Here is a 19,547-nt window from a genome sequence, read left to right on the forward strand (position 1 = left end):
CCACTTCTCAACTCCTACTCTTTCTTCATCCATGACAATCTAGATTTAGACTGTAGAACCTCTACCTACGAAATACCTGATCGCCAAACCCAATCTCTCATTTTCAATCTTTACCTGACCTTCCTGTGGCCTTGGTCACACCTGACCGTTTTCCCTATTTAATACATGGCTGATTTGGCAAGCTGCTCACCCGAGCTTTCAAGATAGTTTATCTGTAAAGGATATTTCAACAATTATTTCAGGGGGTTACTATAAGGATTCTCTGACATAACATATGGAAACAACACCAAAAAACCCTGGTGCTTAATATTATTATCATCTGTATTTGTGCATTTTCCTCTCTCCCCTTCTTTTGTCTCTTCAGTCTTTGGTCCTTGCATGGGGATCTCAACTGTATGCGTGGCTAGAACCATCAGTTCCAGTCATTCCCCAATACACATCTCCAGCCCTGACTTCTCTCTGGGGGTCTAAGCTTGTCAAGATCAGGTGAATGCCCCAGAGACACCCCAACTTTACGTCAAACTGAACTCACTATTCTCTCTCCAAACTTGCTTCCTTTCTGTTTTCCATTCAGATGAATGACATCTTGAGCCAGTGAATTTTCCCAACCAGAAACACTGAGTTATTTTCTTCTTCTTTTCTCTTACTCTTCTCCCATTTTTCATCAACTTGGCAACCAATTCTTTCTCCTAAATGTTTCTCAAATCCATCCTCTCCTTTCCTTTCCCACCATCATCACCTTAGTTCTGGTCCTCATTATTTCTACCTGGACTATTTCAACAGCCATGGAACTTCTCTCTGCTTTCTTTGCACATACCAGCCATAGGACTTCTCTCTGCTTTCTTTTCACATACCTTAGGACATTGATTTAAGCATTTACTTCACTTTTGATAATTCCACAATGCTAGTATGTATGATCCTAGACGGGCTGGACCAAGAATCCGAACCACGATGCAGTTTCTGCTCTCCTCCCCTCTGCACCTCTCTGTTTCAGTCCCACAGACTTTGTGTTCCTCACAAACTGAGTTCTTCTGGGTTCTGAACCTGGGCTTTCTTCTGTTTTTTTTTCCCTCCTGTTGAGCCTGGTAAATAATCCTGTCCCTCCGATATTTAGCACCAAAATCACCTCCTGCATGAATTCTTTCCTCCCAAACAAGAAAGAACAAAAAAAGAGAGAGAAAGAAGAAAGAACAAATTACTCCCTCCTTGGTTCCCCATTCTCCACTATTATTTATCACAATGGACTGCTGTAAAGTGTTTCATATTCTAAGTTCTGATTAATGATTTGTGTATCTTTCTGAGGTCAAGAACTGTGTCATACTCACATTGTAACCTATTTGCAGAGCAGAAATAGAGACACAGATACACAGAACAAACCTGTGGACACAGGGAGGGTAAGGAGAGGGTGGGACGAACTGAGAGTAGCACTGACACATATATTGCTAGCGAGAAGCTGCTGTGCAGCGCAGGGAGCTCAGCTCAGGGCTCTGTGATGACCCAGAGGGCTGGGATGGGGGTGGGGAGGAGACTCAAGAGGGAGAAGATATGTACACTTACAGCTGATTCACACTGTCGCACAGCAGAACGCAACACAACGCTGTAAAGCAATCATGCTCCAATTAAAACACTGAAAAGTTAAAAAAAAAAAGAATTTATCATAATGACTGGTATACAGCAGGAAGGAGGAAAAGAGATAAAGGAACTAAGATGTAATAGTTTGGAGCTCAGCAAATGTCTGTTAAACAAATGAAGCAGCATGGATGTCAAGTATATCAGAATAATTGAATAGAGAGGAGGCTAGAAGATAGGTGGGTCTGACAGCTGCTGAGGTGAGCACAGAGGAGCCTGAATGAGAAACAGAAAAGGTCCACTTAGATGAAGTCCTCTCCTGAGGATGTAAGGTCAGTCACGTCAGTGGCTAGGGCTGTTATCATCAAATTCCGGTGAATAGAGCCTGTTTAAAGCACAATAGAAGAACAAGTCCAACAATCCAAGGACACTGATCTTATAAGCAGCTTTTGGACTCTAGAACACTCTATATTATCATTTTATCAGACTTTGTGCAAGCCTAGTACATGTCAGTTGTTAAACTGTATCCCTCTCCTATACACACAAAGCACCTTAAGAAGATCAGACAAAAGAAAAATAAAATACACCTATCACCCATTCGTGGACCAGAAGGCCTAGATGAACCATGTCATATACTGTCTATTTTGAGACCACAGCTTGTCCCCTACAATAATTTCCAATAAGCCATGTTATCCACAACATGGTTTCATCCCATGTATACTAAGGAAAAAGTACACTTACTCTTCAAAGGCATGTAAATGCCTGCTTATCAAACAAAGCAACCTAGCATTTGGCGTGACGTATATAGGAAGCTGAAGGAGGAATGAGACCCCATGAACTGGGAACAGAGTGAAGCAAAGTAAACTCTGAGAAAACCTGAGCTGCAACTGGCAGTGTCTTCCCAATAATAAAGGAACATCTATAATTAATGGGCTTTCAAGAGTGTTCAGCCATGTATTACGGCATCACACCTCATAAAACATTCATTCAAAAGCCATATCGGGAATGCACACCCCAGCTCCATGAGCATGTGCAGGCACTGAAGAACAAACAGGGGACTTGGAAGTGAGACACCCACTGCCCTACAAAAATGACCAAGCGTGAAAGGCTGCCATCAGTGCTAAACAACAACAATAATTAAACTGAAAAGAAATTGGAATGTTGGGAACGTTAGGATTAAATTAAATTGTTACTAAATAATGTTCCCAAAGAGTAAACATATTTCTAGAAAATGTTTGTAGATGTAAAGGGTTACAGTGAAATTGCTAGTCGCTCAGTCTTGTACCAAGTCTTTGCAACCACGTGGTCTGCAGCCCGCCAGGCTCCTCTGTCCATGGGATTCTCCAGGCAAGAATACTGGAGTGGGAAGCCATTCCCTTCTCCAGGGGATCCTTTGGATCCAGGGATCAAACCCAGGTCTCCTGCACTACAGGCAGATTCTTTACCTTCTGAGCCACTGGGTAACACACATGCAAATACAGGCAAGAAAGATACCTAAAATAATCTCAATTACTTTTGAACTTTTAAAGTTATATCAATTATGCTAATAAGGCCAAGTCATAAATGTACATGTAACAAGATAAGGCATATTTCAAAGCCCTCGTAATTTAAAAATCAATGACCCAGGAATACACAAATAAGCCACCTGAACAAGATATAGATCTCAGAAAGTGATCTGTATAAATGTACATGTTCATGCTAGAGGTGGCACAAAAAATGTGAAGAAAGAGTGGATTATTTGGTAAGTAGTGTTGAGGAAACTGGCTAGCCCACAATATGAACATTTTTTAAAAAATGAATATACACCTCGTATCTTAAGCTCCAAATCATTAAAAAACCCCAAGAGTAAACCTATAAAGCTAAAAAAGTGAAGAGATGCCATGTGAGCCCAGAATACAGAAGGGCTTCTTAAATGACTCAAAATGTATAATCACAACTAATACTAAAAATTGTGAGTTCAACTACATTATAATTAAAGATTCTGTAGTTGATGTTAATAAAGGGCACCACAGACAAAGTTATCAGACAAGTGACTTACCGGAATAGAAGTATTCACAATATCCACAGCTAACAAGGGATTCATTTCTAGAATCTACAAGGAACTCCATAAGAATTCTTTCAAGGAACTTCTTACAAGAAAAGGGCAAGAGACCCAATTCACAGAAAAGGGAAATTAAATTAAGTAAATGAAGAGACACTCAACCTCACTTATAATCAAAACAAGGCAGAAATGAACCATGAGCCACAACGAACAGCTAATGGATAGCAAATTCAGGAAATCAGTTAATAAAAAAAGGAATCACATGTTGTACTGATGGAGATATAAAACCGACAATATTCTGTGCAGTTCGTTGTAAAATTAGTATATTTATGTCCTAATACTCCTTGTGGACAATACTGCCTCAAGAAACACTCACCAATAGATTCAATATACTTATGTTGCCAACATCCGCTGGATCATGGAAAAAGCAAGAGAGTTCCAGAAAAGCATCTATTTCTGCTTTATTGACTATGCCAAAGCCTTTGACTGTGTGGATCACAATAAACTGTGGAAAATTCTGAAAGAGATGGGAATACCAGACCACCTGACCTGCCTCTTGAGAAATCTGTATGCAGGTCAGGAACCCACAGTTAGAACTGGACATGGAACAACAGACTGGTTCCAAATAGGAAAAGGAGTACGTCAAGGCTGTATATTGTCACCCTGCTTATTTAACTTATATTCAGAGTACATCATGAGAAACGCTGGACTGGAAGAAACACAAGCTGGAATCAAGATTGCCGGGAGAAATATCAATAACCTCAGATATGCATATGACACCACCCTGATGGCAGAAAGTGAAGAGGAACTAAAAGGCCTCTTGATGAAAGTGAAAGTGGAGAGTGAAAAAGTTAGTTTAAAGCTCAACATTCAGAAAACAAAGATCATGGCATCCGGTCCCATCATTTCATGGGAAATAGATGGGGAAACAGTGGAAACAGTGGCTGACTATTTTTCTGGGCTCCAGAATCACTACAAATGGTGACTGCAGCCATGAAATTAAAAGACGCTTACTCCTTGGAAGGAAAGTTATGACCAACCTAGATAGCATATTGAAAAGCAGAGACATTACTTTGCCAACAAAGGTCTGTCTAGTCAAGGCTATGGTTTTTCCTGTGGTCATGTATGGATGTGAGAGTTGGACTGTGAAGAAAGCTGAGTGCCGAAGAATTGATGCTTTTGAACTGTGGTGTTGGAGAAGACTCTTGAGAGTCCCTTGGACTGCAAGGAGATCCAACCAGTCCATTCTGAAGGAGATCAGCCCTGGGATTTCTTTGGAAGGAATGATGCTAAAGCTGAAACTCCAGTACTCTGGCCACCGTATTCGAAGAGTTGACTCATTGGAAAAGACTCTGATGCTGGGAGGGACTGGGGGCAAGAGGAGAAGGGGACAACAGAGGATGAGATGGCTGGATGGCATCACTGACTGGATGGACGTGAGTCTGAGTGAACTCCGGGAGTTGGTGATGGACAGGGAGGCCTGGCCTGCTGCGATTCATGGGGTCGCAAAGAGTTGGACACGACTGAGCGACTGATCTGATCTGATCTGATCTGATGTTCCTTGGGGGGAAAATAGCACATACATACTGCATGGAAGTCAAAAACATTTATAAAATGTCCCTATTTCATGTCCCTATTTCTACAGTCTGCATATGTGGTAGGATTTTAATGGAATCTTTGCTAAAAAGGTCAGTCAGTTCAGTCGCTCAGTCACATCCGACTCTTTGCAACCCCATGGACTGCAGCACGCCAGGCCTCCCTGTCCATCACCAACTCCTGGAGTTTACTCAAACTCATGTCCATTGAATCAGTGATGCCGTCCAACAATCTAATCCTCTGTCATCCCCTTCTCCTCTCGCCTTCAATCTTTCCCAGCATCAGGGTCTTTTCAAATGAGTCAGCTCTTCACATCAGGTAGCCAAAGTATTGGAGTTTCAACTTCAACATCCTTCCAATGAACATTCAGGACTGATTTCCTTTAGGATGGACTGGTTGGATTTCCTTGCAGTCCAAGGGACTCTCAAGAGTCTTCTCCAACACCACAGTTCAAAAGCATCAATTCTTCAGCGCTCAGCTTTCTTTATAGCTAAAACGGTAGGTAAGACTAAATAAAACGTTATCATTTCTCTTCACAGATGAGGTTAAGGACAGAGAAAGAAGCAGATCTAATGACACAGATGTTTTAGCGTGTGTATGTGTATGTGTGTGACTTGCTCAGTCATGTCCGACTCTTTGCGACCCCATGGACAAACCTGGATCCAAGGCCAGGCCTAAGCTTGTCCATGAGACCTGGGTAAGTTACAGTCTCCACTTGCCTCAGTTTCTTTACATAAAAAACATCAATAATACCCAACCTGCACCACACTAGGATGATTAGAGATAATCCATGTAAAGCATTCAATAAATAGAAAATGATTTTTTTTAAATCAGAAAAAAGTGCATCATGCACTAACCCTAATAGATTGTGGTGTCCTGCCTAATCCATCTTAGAACACCAAAACCTCAGCAACAGACATGAAAACCAGAGAGACAGATTCAATATAAACTTAGATGTCAGCTTTTCCCAGTACAGAACAGGGTAAATTATCTCTCTTCTTCCATATACTTATTGAAAACTGTAAATGTTAAGGTTCAGTTTAGTTGCTCAGTCGTATCTGACTCTTTGCGACCCCATGAACCGCAGCACACCAGGCCTCCCTGTCCATCACCAACTCCTGGAGTTTACCCAAACTCATGTTCATTGAGTTGGTGATGCCATCCAGCCATCATCTCATCCTCTGTCGTCCCCTTCTCCTCCTGCCCCCAAGCCTTCCCAGCATCAGGATCTTTTCCAATGAGTCAACTCTTCACATGAGGTGGCCAAAGTATTAGAGTTTCAGCGTCAACATCAGTCCTTCCAGTGAACACCCAGGACTGATCTCCTTTAGGGTGGACTGGTTGGATCTCCTTGAAGTCCAAAGGTTAAGGTTAGGAAGTCTCTTTTAGCTCCTGGGAAATGAATATAAGGCTGCTTCTGATGGCAGCTATGACAGTGATGACCCTGGGACTAGTGTCAGAGTCCTGACTCCACAAACACAAGGAAGTCCACTCCAATATTCCTGCTTGGAGCATCCCATGGACAAAGGAGCCTGGCAGGCTACAGTCCATGGAGTTGCAGAGTCAAAAGTGAGGAAGCAACTTGGTACGCACACACGCACGCACATATCGGAAAATGTCGGGAGAACGCTTAGAACTCTAGCTATCCATGACTGAGTAACTGCAGGACCTGAAAGCTTGACCATGAAAACAATTAACTTGGAAACAAGATCAGATGGAAAGCAGGATTTTACACATCAGCTATTGAACATTCAACAAAGAGGAAAAATTCTGCTTGGGAATCTTTATAACCTGATGGCTAACATGGTGTATACGTTACCATTTTGGCATTTTCAGCCTGGAGCAGTTGTTTCACTTTGGTCCTCAGTTTCCAACCTATGAGCTCTAGGATCCTGGCAGAGGTCTGTATACTGAACCCTTGTCTCACTCATACATGGACCACTATTTTACAAATATGGAAGATGCTGTGGTCGTTCTTCATAATACATATCCAGTTAAGTAATACTAAATAGTAACTTTGTCACTAAAAATTAGCAATCATCAGAAACGAGAAGAAAACTCTAAAGAAGCAAAAATCTTTAAAACCTTTTAGTATTAATAAAAGTATCCCAATTTTTATAAGGGTTGAGAACCACTGCTTTAAAGTTCACGATTTCTAACTGAAGACAGTTTGTATTTATAATAGACATGAAGGAAAAAGAGAGAGGGTTTCAAAAAACTGAAAGTCCTAATGTACATTTATCTCCATTCCCCGTCCTCTCCTGACCATAAACTTTCCCTTGGCATTTAACATCAAAGGTAGTTACCCTTTCATTCTTAGTTCACAAGCCATCGCAACCGTTCAAAGATAGAAATGGCAGTGCATTGTGTATTAAGAAAATATACATGTATCATTCCATTCCTCCCTTAAAACAGAAAAGATCACTCAGTTTATTTCTTCTCCCCCATCTTCCACCTTCTCTTCCTTCTCCTGATACTCTGACACAATTCTACAAAGGGGAAGATATAGATCACTACAGATACTCAAAATGTTCAAGAGAAAAAAAATACATATTTTATCCAGCATTTCCCAGCGAAAACATACTCCAAATTTTAATTTATATTCTTCTCAGTGTAACATAAAAATCCTAGCTAAAGACAGCCTCAATGTTAAACACTGCAAAAATAAGAAAAATAAACATTTCTGTCTAGGGAGTATTACAAAAATATTTAATACATAAAGTATATATGGATTTGGCCACATCTTTCTATAATATAAGCTTTTCAGTAACTTATCCTGAACTGGGGATAGAGAGGTTAGGGGCCTATGTAAGGTAGTCATAATGTATGTAGGGTAATGGGGTGTGGAGAGAGTTATATACATCGTTTATTAATTTATCATTTCTTTTCTGGGATGTAAACTGTGTCCTAAGGGTAAACCAGAAGTGTTTTTTTATTCTAAGAAGTTAATATATGCTAATCTGACCTTTCAAACTAGGACCTGACAAGATATCTGTAAATTAAAACCTGCCATTAGAATTTTGGCAGCAGAAAGCAAGTCACAATGATACAAACACAGCTAAATCTAGTCACCAACACAGAGGAAGTGTAAATGTAAAAGATGGAAAAAAACAAAACAATAAAACCCCTTAAACTCTGGGTAGAGAGCAATGGGAAAAGACCTAAAGATTTAGGTAAAGTTAATCTCAAGTCAGTGTTTATCAGCTCTCCTTTAGAAAGGTGAAAGATCATCTGAATCATCACTGCCATCTCTGCCTTAGGCAGCAACTTTCCAGATTTCAAGGGAGCCGAGCGTTATAAATCGTTAAGACCCCTGTTCAAGTCCCAGCATGTCCATTTACTACTATGACCATTGACAAGTCACATTTTATCAGCCTCAGTTTCTTCTCTCCATCAAATGGAATAAATGAATCCTGTTTCAGACTGTCAGAAGAAAAAATACATTACAAATGAAATGGAGAAAAATGCTCTCTGTAAACAGAAAATACGGAGAAGGCAAAGGCACCCCACTCCAGTACTCTTGCCTGGAAAATCCCATGGACAGAGGAGCCTGGTAGGCCACAGTCCATGGGGTCGCTAAGAGTCGGACATGACTGAGTGACTTCACTTTCACTTTTCACTTTCATGCATTGGGGAAGGAAATGGCAACCCACTCCAGTGTTCTTGCCTGGAGAATCCCAGGGACGGGGGAGCCTGGTGGGCTGCCGTCTACGGGGTCACATACAGTCGGACACGACTGAAGTGACTTAGCAGCAGCAGCAAACAGAAAATAGGGGGATTCCCTGGTGACTCAGCAGTAAAGAATCCACCTGCTAATGCAAGACACCTGGGTTTGATTCCTGGGTCAGGAAGATCCTCTGGAGAAGGAAATGGCAACCCACTCCAGTATTCTTGCCTGGGAAATCCCATGGACAGAGGAGTCCATAGGGTCATAAGAATAGGACACGACTTATTGACTAAACAACAACAAACAGAAAATAAGGATCTAAAGGCCACATATTATTATTCCTGGGTTATTATTTAGTTATTATTAAATTCCACTAGAGTGGGAATAAATCCTGTTCCTAAGTAGGGGATAAGTTTGAGAGGTCACAAAGGCTGTTCTATTTTACCTGAAACAGAATGACAGATGCTGAGGAAAGTCCTCAAGTAAATTAATGAACCAGAGGGCCAAGAGTATACCTGGGTATAAAAAATAGAGACAAATGGTTGAACAGGTCTTTCCTTTCAAGAGTCTCTCTTAATGACTTGTTTTCACTTTTAATCTCATGACGCATTTGGCAAGAAGAGGCACAAACACAGACATATGAAAATCAAATTTAAGAAGTCTACATCTATCTAAAAAAAGATAAAATTAATTGCTCAGTGCTCATAGTGTATCTTGGTTACTTAATGCTCACACAGTTATACCAATTACTGATAATATCACAATGCTCAAAGCAGCTGCATTTTAAGAGATTAAAGTTCTGAAGGATTATTGGAATAATGGGATCTTATAATTCAAATTACCTCAATGCTGCTAAAAAGAAAAACAAAGGGGAAGGGAGGGGAAAGTACAAATTTACCAGGGTGAGAAACTACCAAAGATTTTCCTTTCAAAGCAAAATCAATTATGTAATAAATATGTTTTACTATAAAAAATTCAGCATGGAGGGGGGGCGGGTATGATGAACATAGAACATCATGAATTTAGGCTTTGCTTTCCGAGGAAGCTCAAGTGCCCAATATGATGAAGGGGCTAAGTGTACACAGTACTGCGATTGTGCATTTTCCCTCCCTGCTACAAAAAGAGACCCCTCTTTGCGGAATTTCCTTTTTCTCCCTCCAGTCATTTGCTTGGATCCCTTCTTCCAAAACAAAGTAAAAGACGATGTCACTGGCTTAACATCATTCAAACATTTAACTTGAGGCTACAATCTTCCTACCAAACTGACTCTCCTCAACCATCACACCTCCCCTGGTGTCCCTCTGCAAGGCTGGAATTCAACCAGACAGATAAATAAAGGCAGGAAAACAAGGCTGGGCTTTCACTGGGGGAGGGGAGGTGGGGAGAAGTCCATCTGATTTAGTCCCTGGAGAGAGGAGCTGCCAGAGAAATAAAGAAGCAGAAAGTCTGTGCAGAAAACCAACTTTTGCTCTAGCATTTTGTTCTTCACCTCTGCACTTCTGAGACGGAGCAAGACAAGCATGTGAATTGTAATTACCTAGTGAATTTGAGAAAACTCATTCTCAGTTTTACTCTGATGAAAAATGGCATTTAATGAATAAAGATGTCAGGCTCCTACCTTTAAAAGTACCTCTGTGTCAGTAAGGGAGCCTGGCTAAGAAACCACGACTGGAGTTAACAAACCAGACACCAGACTAAACATCTCACAACTAGCTGCCCCTCATTCCTGGTCACTACCTTTCCGGTGTGTGTGTGTGCATCACCAATTCCCTTAGGTCCTGACAGTCTGGCTCTCCCAGAATGGAAAGCAAAGAGCCTGGACTCCTCTGTTCCACTGGCTGAAGAAGTAGGATTTCTGAGTCTGGACACCAGGACTCTTGCTTCCCTCTCCACCTCACACATCACCCTCAACTCATCCTCTTTCTCCCCTAGGTCCCCACCCCACCCACTCACAATACTGTTAATAACTCCCGGCCCAGGGAACAAAGTGAAGAACAAAGAGCCGCTGCTTCAGGCGGCAGGAGGAAGACAGGCAAGGGTGGAGAGGGCAGCTAAGGACTCAGGAAGCCTCCCAAGCACAGTCAGTCCTGCCTGGAAAGCTCCCGCCTAGAGTGAGTGGGTGAGGAAGCAGGGTAGGTCCCCGGGCTCCGCGTGCTGCCGCGCGCGTTTGCGCCCGTGTCCATTGCACCCCGCAGGCAGCACAGCCACAGAGTTTGGAGAGACCCTCCGAAAAAGCAAGCAGCCAGGGGCGCACAATGTAGAAAATGCACGCGAGTGAGGCTGCAGCACGGAGCTGCAGATCGGCTGAGTGACAGCCCAGCGCCCAGCCCGCGGGCTCACGACCCGGCCTCGCACCTGGACCAGGCGGCCACCCTGCACCCTCAGGGCGCTCTCCTCTCCGGGGACTGGCTGCTGGCGGGCTCCGCGAGCTGGGACCGGCGCGATGCGGCGGGGGCTTCACTCCTCCATCCTGGGACCCGGCAGCACGTTACAGACGGCCGTGCACTTCCTGTCTGAAACACACAGGGGAGAGAAAGAACGGGAGAGATCCGAGCGCTGGCCGAGCGGAGGCAGGGAGGGAGGCAGGCCGGCAGGGAGGGCGGCCTAGGGGGCTGCGGGTTGCATAACCGCCGCCGCCCGCCTCGCACGGTCGGCGGCCCCCAGCACTCTCCTCGGCGGGCGACCCGCCACCCCGGCGGCCCGCGAGGTGGCCGCCCCGCGGCCCGGCCTCCCCCTGCCGGCCGCCTCGCCCGCGGCGCGCTGGCAGCCCTTCCGTTTCCAGCCCCCGCCTGGGTTCTCCTCCCCGCGCTACCTAAGTCAACTCCACGCCGTCCGCCTGCCTGCCTGCCTGCCTAGGGGTTCCTCCTTTCCTCTCCTCTCCTTCCCGCCCCCGGGGCGGGGGTGGGAGTGGGGGGTGGAAATCTGACGAGGGGACGGTATAAAGACCGACAATCCTTACCAGGGGAGAGGAAGCTGGATTTTAAAGTTTAAGAGTCACATCCCCGTATATCTATTCCAGCTCAGCAGCCTAAAGAGCTTCAGGATGGGAAAAGACTTGTCTTGCGCCTGGCTGACTCAAACGGGAGAACGTGCCCGCAGCAGACACGAACTGCCAGAAAAAGAAGGAAAAAAAAAAAAAAAAGTATTCTGTGTTCCTAGGCTCCCTCTCTACTGAGACCCTTAGCTGCACAGTGCCCTAATATTTATGTATACCAATTCCACATGAAAGATCAGCATATAGTGAAGAATGCATATAGTGCATTCTTCCAAAAAACAAGTATTTCTCTGGGCGTACAAATCACTAAGCAGTTCCCAAATTCTGGGTTTATGTCCATTTTGTTACCCTCCAACTTAGGTGAACCTCAGTTCAGTTCAGTTCAGTGGCTCAGTCGTGTCCGACCCTTTGCAACCCCACAAATCCAGCAGGCCAGGCCTCCCTGTCCATCACAAACTCCCGGAGTTCACTCAGACCTCAGGGTCCTGCTAACAAATTGTTTAAGAATCTGCCATAAGCAGAGTGTGCCCGCTCTAGGAGCGTTCAGTGCCCAGCTTCTGGGCTTGCAAGTGAGAACAATTTCATCCCTACCGTGCTTGCCCTTGCCCAAGAATCCATCAGGTTGCCAGGCACTTAAAGCACTGTCTCTGATCAACAGCTTCTTTTATCATCAAGGTGATGGCTTAAATAAAAGTTATTCTCGCTTCAAAACTCAACATGGAGAATAGTATATAATGAATGATTATTCTACATGAAAAGTTCAATTTTGACTGAAGTAGAAAGAAACTGATGGACATTAAGCTCCTGCTCAGTGTTAGCATCTCATTTTAAACTCCCTTAAATCTTAATATTTCCCAATAGATCTGCAAAAATCCTATTCTCACATTCCCAATTGAGGAAACTGGGTCAGAAAAGTTAAGTATCTATCCCGATGTCTTAGCTAAAAAGTAGTCAAGTGGAGAGGTCTTTTCTAAGTATAAAGTCTGCGCCACTTCCTCTACACTCTAATTCTCAAAACAATCATGAATTCTCAGGGAAAAATCAAGCCCAGTGACTATCCATGATCCATCCCTTTGTCTCCCACTGAGCCTGCAAGTGCATACTATCACTCCATCACACTAGCTGGGCTCCTTACCCACCTGAATTATATGTACCTTGATGACTCAAGCAAAGGACACTGTGCTCTTTACCATTATCTACCACTGGCTCTGTCAGCCTTTTCAGAACCATTCACTGGCAAAAGTTCAGAAGGTTATGGGACAGCCACTTATATGCCAAGGTACAAAGTCTGCTCAGTTCAGAACCTAATCTGCTGACTAATATTTGTTCCCTGAATTCTTTTACTCTAACTGGGCTCTTTTAAGACGAAGGCAAACAAACACACAAACAAAAACCACACCCACACAAAATGAACAAAACACGCATGAACTCCACTCTTGATGAAATTTGAAATTCTCTCTTTTCATTTCCTTCTGTTTTAGCACTTAGTTCACACTCACCTGTCAATAGCATGCTGCTATTAGCCTCTTGACAAGCCAAGAAAGAGTATGTATTAAAAGGAGATTAAGAATCGTGGCAACAGTGAGACCCCAGACATTTGAGGGGGAGAGTGAGGGAGAAAGTGAGTGCTCTTGTCTTGTCTCCCGTGAACTGTGTCTCATTTGCCCTTCCCTGCCACCTTACTCAGCAGCACAGCCTCTGGGAACTCCAGAGTGGGTAAGTCAAGGCCAAGGACAGTTCAAGTGTGCCAGGAGGGGTTGAGCAGAAGCAGATGCCTTCCCATCCTTCAGGTCCGCACAGTGTCATGAGGGCTAATACTAAAAAACCTCCTGAGGGCTCTTAGCATCCTTTTAGGGTCCAGCTCTGCCTCTGCTGCTGTCATTTTCCTTCTTGAAGTCCCTTGTTTTTCCTGACCTGTCCACTTTTCATTTCTTTTCACAAACTTAATGTTTTGTCCAAAAGCCCTGATATTTCTTTCCCACAAAGTACCCGCTGGGAGAGAAGGGGGACAGAGAGCAGTTAACTCAAATTTCTCTCAATTCTCTCTCATTAAAAAAATAAAAAATGATAATTACTATGTTTTGGATACAATTCTATTTTGAAATACTTTTTGGTATCCCTGCCTTCATTGCTATTATTTATTAATCCAAGAGCCTTGAAGGAAAAACCTCTAAAGAAAAATTAAATTCTTGAGACAAAGCAAAGGAAACATGCTCAAGTCAAGCTGTATGGATCCCAAAGTTCATAGTCTGGATAATGCAAGACTCCTAAGATTGCATCTGTTCCCCACATATATGTATCCTAACCATCACAAGGCCTAAGCATCATATCGCACATTCCCATGGCTCAGCTATTCTCCTGCTCCTTCTGTATTTCATGGAAATTGTTTCTTGTTTGCCACTGTTAAGTAGGGAAAAAAATATTAAAACAACAACCTCATAAAAAGAGGGAAAAATGCTCCTGGGTAGGCACAAATGACACCACAAAAAATAAAACTGATTCTGGAAGAATACTGGAGGTTAATTTTTCAAGTCTCCACTCCCTAAGTACCACAATCCATGGATGAATACAGCAAGGGTGTGAAAGCCATTTTTGAAGCTCCAAATTAAGTGACAAGAGACCGCTTTCCTCAGGACTAACGGGTGTGGAGGGGGAGATGATAAACTCATATCCAAAAATGATGTTCCTTATCTTTCTTCATCTTCAAAGAGGAAGTCCTTACTTTGACAATTAAAAATGTCTGCTATGCGATTTCTCTGTGTGAGGATTCCTGGCCATTATTACAGGATTTTCTGCAAACAAAAAAAGAAACATGACAAGCCATCTGGTTACCTAAGAGATTGCCTGCCTGTACCAGCAGCCTTCACAGTGGCATCCCTGTCTCTGTCTCCACTTCCAGGGTAGCACATGCAACAGGCTCTTCTGGGAAGGAGTTTTTTGGCACTCACACTCACTTCCCGGCCTCTGCAAGACCAGGACCTTGGTTTTCAAGAAAGACGTCTTCAGAGCCAACTGGCTGGCTTGATTGGCATTTACCCACAGAGGGTTATTAGCCATTTTCAAGGAGCCAGAGTATCATTTCCCATGGCAAACATGCAGCAAAAAAAAAAAAAAAGTCTGCCTGCAAGATGGTTTAGGCTCCCTTTTGGGCACAGAGTTCCCTGGCTTTAAGGAAGCTGAGAAGGAAAGCATTACCTAGAACACCTGCAGCCTGACTTGGGAGACCCAGCTGCAAGTCAGAAACACAGGCCAGGATGGCTACAGGCCTGAGCTGGTATGTGTACTTCAACACACACACATTTTGAGCAGAATTAGTACTATTTACATAGGACCCACAGGTGCACTGCCTCACTGGATTCTCAGAACTGCCTTTGCAGGGAGGACTCACTACCACCGCGTTAGAAGCAGCAGAGCTCATAGATGTTAAGTCATTTTCTCAAAGCAGTAGGTAATGGAGCCAAAATTCACCCTGGGTCTGTTCTTCCTCTTGAGGAGACATGAGTAGGTGCATTTTGGCTGTGGATTTATTATTCTGTGCTACACATCCTTTCCTCAGAAGACTCTCACTTTTAAAACACAACGTGGAATGTTCTCTCTCAACTACATCCTGTGACTTCATCCCCTTGCCAAGTTTTTTGAAAGTGTAAACTATAAATGTATTCTGCAACGGGCAACTGATTTTTAGCAATATGTCAATATAAATCAGGTTTAATCTGATCTTAGGTTGCAGCTGACAAGTGTTTAATAAAATAATAAAAAAGATCCACTGGTCAAATTGTAATGGACAAAATCTTCATACATTTTTCCAACTTAGAATGCAAATATATATGTAAAGTGGGTCACAATGACTGATGTACTGTGATTTAGTGAGTATAAATATGAAATATTAGCAAGGAACCATGAAGGCTTAGCTTAGATGCAAATACTTGTACATAAGTTAAAGTATTCAAACTGCTCCTGGCACAGACTGTGAGCATGAACAGCCTTGAGTTATTTACTGACTGTTGATCATGATGTGTATTGTGTAGACTAAACAGTGTCCTGTAAGATATTTTTCTTTGGAAGGCATGTTTTGTCTATTCATCTTTTGTAGTGGGTATCTCTGCCTCCTTATTAAAAAAATATTTAAAAAATTCTCTTTGGGCATCCTTTAAAAATAATGTATTAAAGAATCCAACAACTTAAAATAATTTGTCTTAACAGGTCAAATGAATATAGTACTTATTACTAAGACAATAACGTTCTTAAAAGGATTTTAAAAATACCTAAATATCTGCACAATTACACATTGGGAACTAGCACTAGGTGAGCTGATAGGGAAGAAGTCACACACATCACTGTCTACTGATATATCAATTCTCAACTATCTATTAAAATGGAGCCTTACAAGGTGGCAAAGTTGGACAGTTTCATCTTCATTTCCCTTCCTTTGCCTGTAGTGGCGTGACTAAGGCCAACAGCAGGAAAGAGAAACAAAGTGCCTGGAAAATCCAGAATGTTATTATAAACTTTTGAAAGATTATTCATCAAGTTTTAAACTAAACCTAGCTAAACAAATTCCAACCACTTTACACGTACTGACTCAATTATTCCTGACAACACTTTGAGGCAAGAACTACCATTACCTCCATATTACAAACCAGGAAACAGACAGAGAGCTATTAAATAATTTGCCTAAAGTAATACTACCTAGCAAATACCAGACCATGGGCAGCCTAGCCAGCCAGAGAATCTACCTTTAACCAACACATTTTACAACCAAGGAGACACAATTGGCTTGGACTTGCCTTCTCCAGCCTTAAAGTTCATGGGGAATACTCCCATGATAAGGCAGAAGAAGAGAAGTGAAAGGCTCAGAGGTTTCCTTTCCTGCAGCAAGAATGTAACCACTGGTTAGGCAGGGTCAGGGATATAGCACCTGCTACATGTTGCTGAATAAATGAATCATGGAAAGAAAGGAAAAGATATTTGCAGAACAGTAAAGTTGGGAAGAAGGGCTGCTTCCTTACCCTGACCAGAATCCTGGATTTTAAGGCTCCAGGACTGCCTGCCTCCAACACAACTGAATGAGCAAGGGGAGGGAATGCAGTGCACTCCCCCTGCTTTGATCTTGATGAAGCATTTGATACAGTGTCCCATACAATCAGGATCTCCAAATCAACTGAAACTTAAGTGGCTACCAGATCCACACAGGAGTTAAGCAGGCTGGAAAGAAAAACACCGGTTATATATACCAGTGTGATGAAGAAAAGAACCACAAGGAACAGTATTCAGTTTGTAGTCAAAAGTAACTTAGGAATTGTCCACCCTGTTATAATCAAATTTGCACATACCATTAATTTGGGAGCTGTGAAAAGGGCAAATGAGGGCAAGCCAACTGACTCAGTTAAATTAACAGAGAGGTGAAGAAAAACAAGAAGTTTGGTTTTATTTTTGTGCTCCCTTTAATTTTCAGGGAGGGGCTGAGAGTGCCCACTGGGTAGTAACTGCCTCTGGACCTGAAATGCCAAGACTGAACTAAGTAAAGTAAGCAACAGTAAACTGGATATGTTTAAGATTTTAGGACCTTCCATCTGAATTTCAAAAAGCATGATCCTATTATTGCATGGACCATCAGTAAGGTTCCATGGGAAATGATATTCCTTTCAACAAGAAGACTTTGTTAGCAAAACTCAAAGAAATGAAGGGGCTCAGAGGCTGAATTTAGAGGTCAGATGAAAAAGTCAGTAGTGTATGTATAATCTGGCCCTGCTACAAATATGCCGCTCCGGCAGAAGGTCATGAGAATGGTTTGCAAACACACGGCAGGATAAAGAACAGCGGAGAAGGAAGAGGGAAGAGAGCAAAAAACTTGGACTAACATTATTTTTTTAAGCATAAATTATCATTTCTAATTTTTTTAATGTTGAGAAATTGCTTTTCCCTTGGTAGAACTGTTTGCCTTCCCGGTAGATTTAGAAATCAAGAAACGGAAGTAGGAGAGGTCCAAGACATTTGTGGGGGGGGGGGGGGAAAGGCCTAATTCACGCTAGGTCCCAGGAAATGCACAAGTGAGCATCATTTCATTCAACTCCTAAGAGACTGAAGAACTGAACTATTAGCTCTGTAGAAACCATGCCCCACACAGTGGACCCCATAGCTCATGAGAGACTGTCAATGAAGGGACAGTCACCAAGGAAATGCTACATGATCCATTTCATTTGAAATTAAAGAAAGGGGTGGGGTAGGGGACTTAACACAAAGGCATGAAGATTAAAGCCATACATAGTGCATTCTCAATATGGGTGGGAAATTTATGTGAAAATGATGACATTCTGAGATTATTTAATATATATACAGAATAACAAGCAAGTGATAAAACCTAAACAGATATTCTCCAAGGTTTGATTACTGGCCCCCTCCTAAGGTTTAAAAATGAGATTGATGACAGGTGATGATATGATGACAAACTCACAATTGGCCTCAGAATAGCTAAAGGCTGCTGCTGCTGCTAAGTTGCTTCAGTCGTGTCTGACTCTGTGCGACCCCATAGACGGCAGCCCATCAAGCTCCCCCATCTCTGGGATTCTCTAGGCAAGAACACTGGAGTGGGTTGCCATTTCCTTCTCCAATGCATGAAAGTGAAAAGTGAAAGTGAAGATGCTCAGTCGTGTCCGACTCTTAGTGACCCCACGGACTGCAGCCTACCAGGCTCCTCCGTCCATGGGATTTTCCAGGCAAGAGTACTGGAGTGGGGTGCCATTGCCTTCTCCGAGCTAAAGGCTAGAGGTCCCTTATCTGACTGCACTCAGAATCATCTGCAGGCTTTTAAATACTATGTCTAGGGCAGGAGGGATTGCCAGTAGCATGGGATGTTCCCATTATCTATACATTTAAGAAACTCGCAGGCGACCCTATGTTGTAGTCTGGTTGGGGAACTTTTGCTGCAGACATTCTACTCCCTTCTAGACTCTGCCACCAGAACCAGCCACGATAGAGACTAAATGATTTCCTTTCTCAAGAAGCTTTAATGGAATAACCTTCAAAGGCAACGGAATGAAGTCCAAATTCCTTAGCAGGACACTTGAGGCCCTCTGTGATGTGTCCCAAACTACTTTTCTGCCCTCCTTGGCTCCCACATCCCTCACTCTGTCACTGCACCATTCCGCAAACACATCACATGCTTCTTTTACATCTTTGGCACTCACTGCCCTAATGTTCCCTCAGCTTACCCACCCGTTCCCTACCAGTCACCATCTTTCTCATCATTCAAGTCCGGGCTGCTCAAGTTATTTTTCTCTGTGAAAACTTTTCTGATCTTTCCAGCCAAAATCAGTCTCCCTTTCCTCTGAGCAAATGTCCAAAAAGTGAGCTCGTGCACAAATGACAGCATATACCGCATGCTGCACTGAATGACACTGAACTGCTTGTGGACTGGTCTCCCCCAGAGAGCAGGGCCACGGAGCTCACTCATTTCTCATACCATGGATGAGAGTCAGACAGCTTCAAAGTTTACTTTCTTAGTTACTCACAAGCACTGTAACCATTGGTAGGTTATTTAAACACTATAAGCCTCAATCTTATGATCTTTGAAATGGGAGCCACAAAGAAGGAGCCCTACCTTCACGACTGATTTGAGCATAAAACAAGAAATGTGTTCGGCCCAATGCAGACCACATAAAATGTGCCAAGATGATAGC

At 42.9% G+C, this 19,547-nt stretch overlaps 1 protein-coding gene across 6 annotated transcripts in view; it reads right to left on the reverse strand.

Annotated features, from left to right (window-relative positions):
- Positions 1-19,547, reverse strand: part of LRRC8D (leucine rich repeat containing 8 VRAC subunit D) — a 130,843-nt gene that overhangs the window by 98,833 nt on the left and 12,463 nt on the right. For 2 of the 6 annotated variants that reach the window (XM_027536572.1, XM_027536574.1), the window contains exon 2: positions 11,229-11,386. The exons of 1 other annotated variant lie outside the window; for it this stretch is intronic. The gene's annotated coding sequence lies outside the window, so the exon portion shown is untranslated. Of the gene's footprint in view, positions 1-11,228; positions 11,387-11,685; positions 11,704-11,832; positions 11,979-19,547 lie in introns of those variants that run through there. 3 more of the 6 variants (XM_027536576.1, XM_027536575.1, XM_027536573.1) reach the window with 3 other exon arrangements.

The sequence above is a fragment of the Bos indicus x Bos taurus genome, chromosome 3 (assembly GCF_003369695.1).
Source record: "Bos indicus x Bos taurus breed Angus x Brahman F1 hybrid chromosome 3, Bos_hybrid_MaternalHap_v2.0, whole genome shotgun sequence".
In the NCBI taxonomy this organism is placed as follows: Eukaryota; Metazoa; Chordata; class Mammalia; order Artiodactyla; family Bovidae; genus Bos; species Bos indicus x Bos taurus.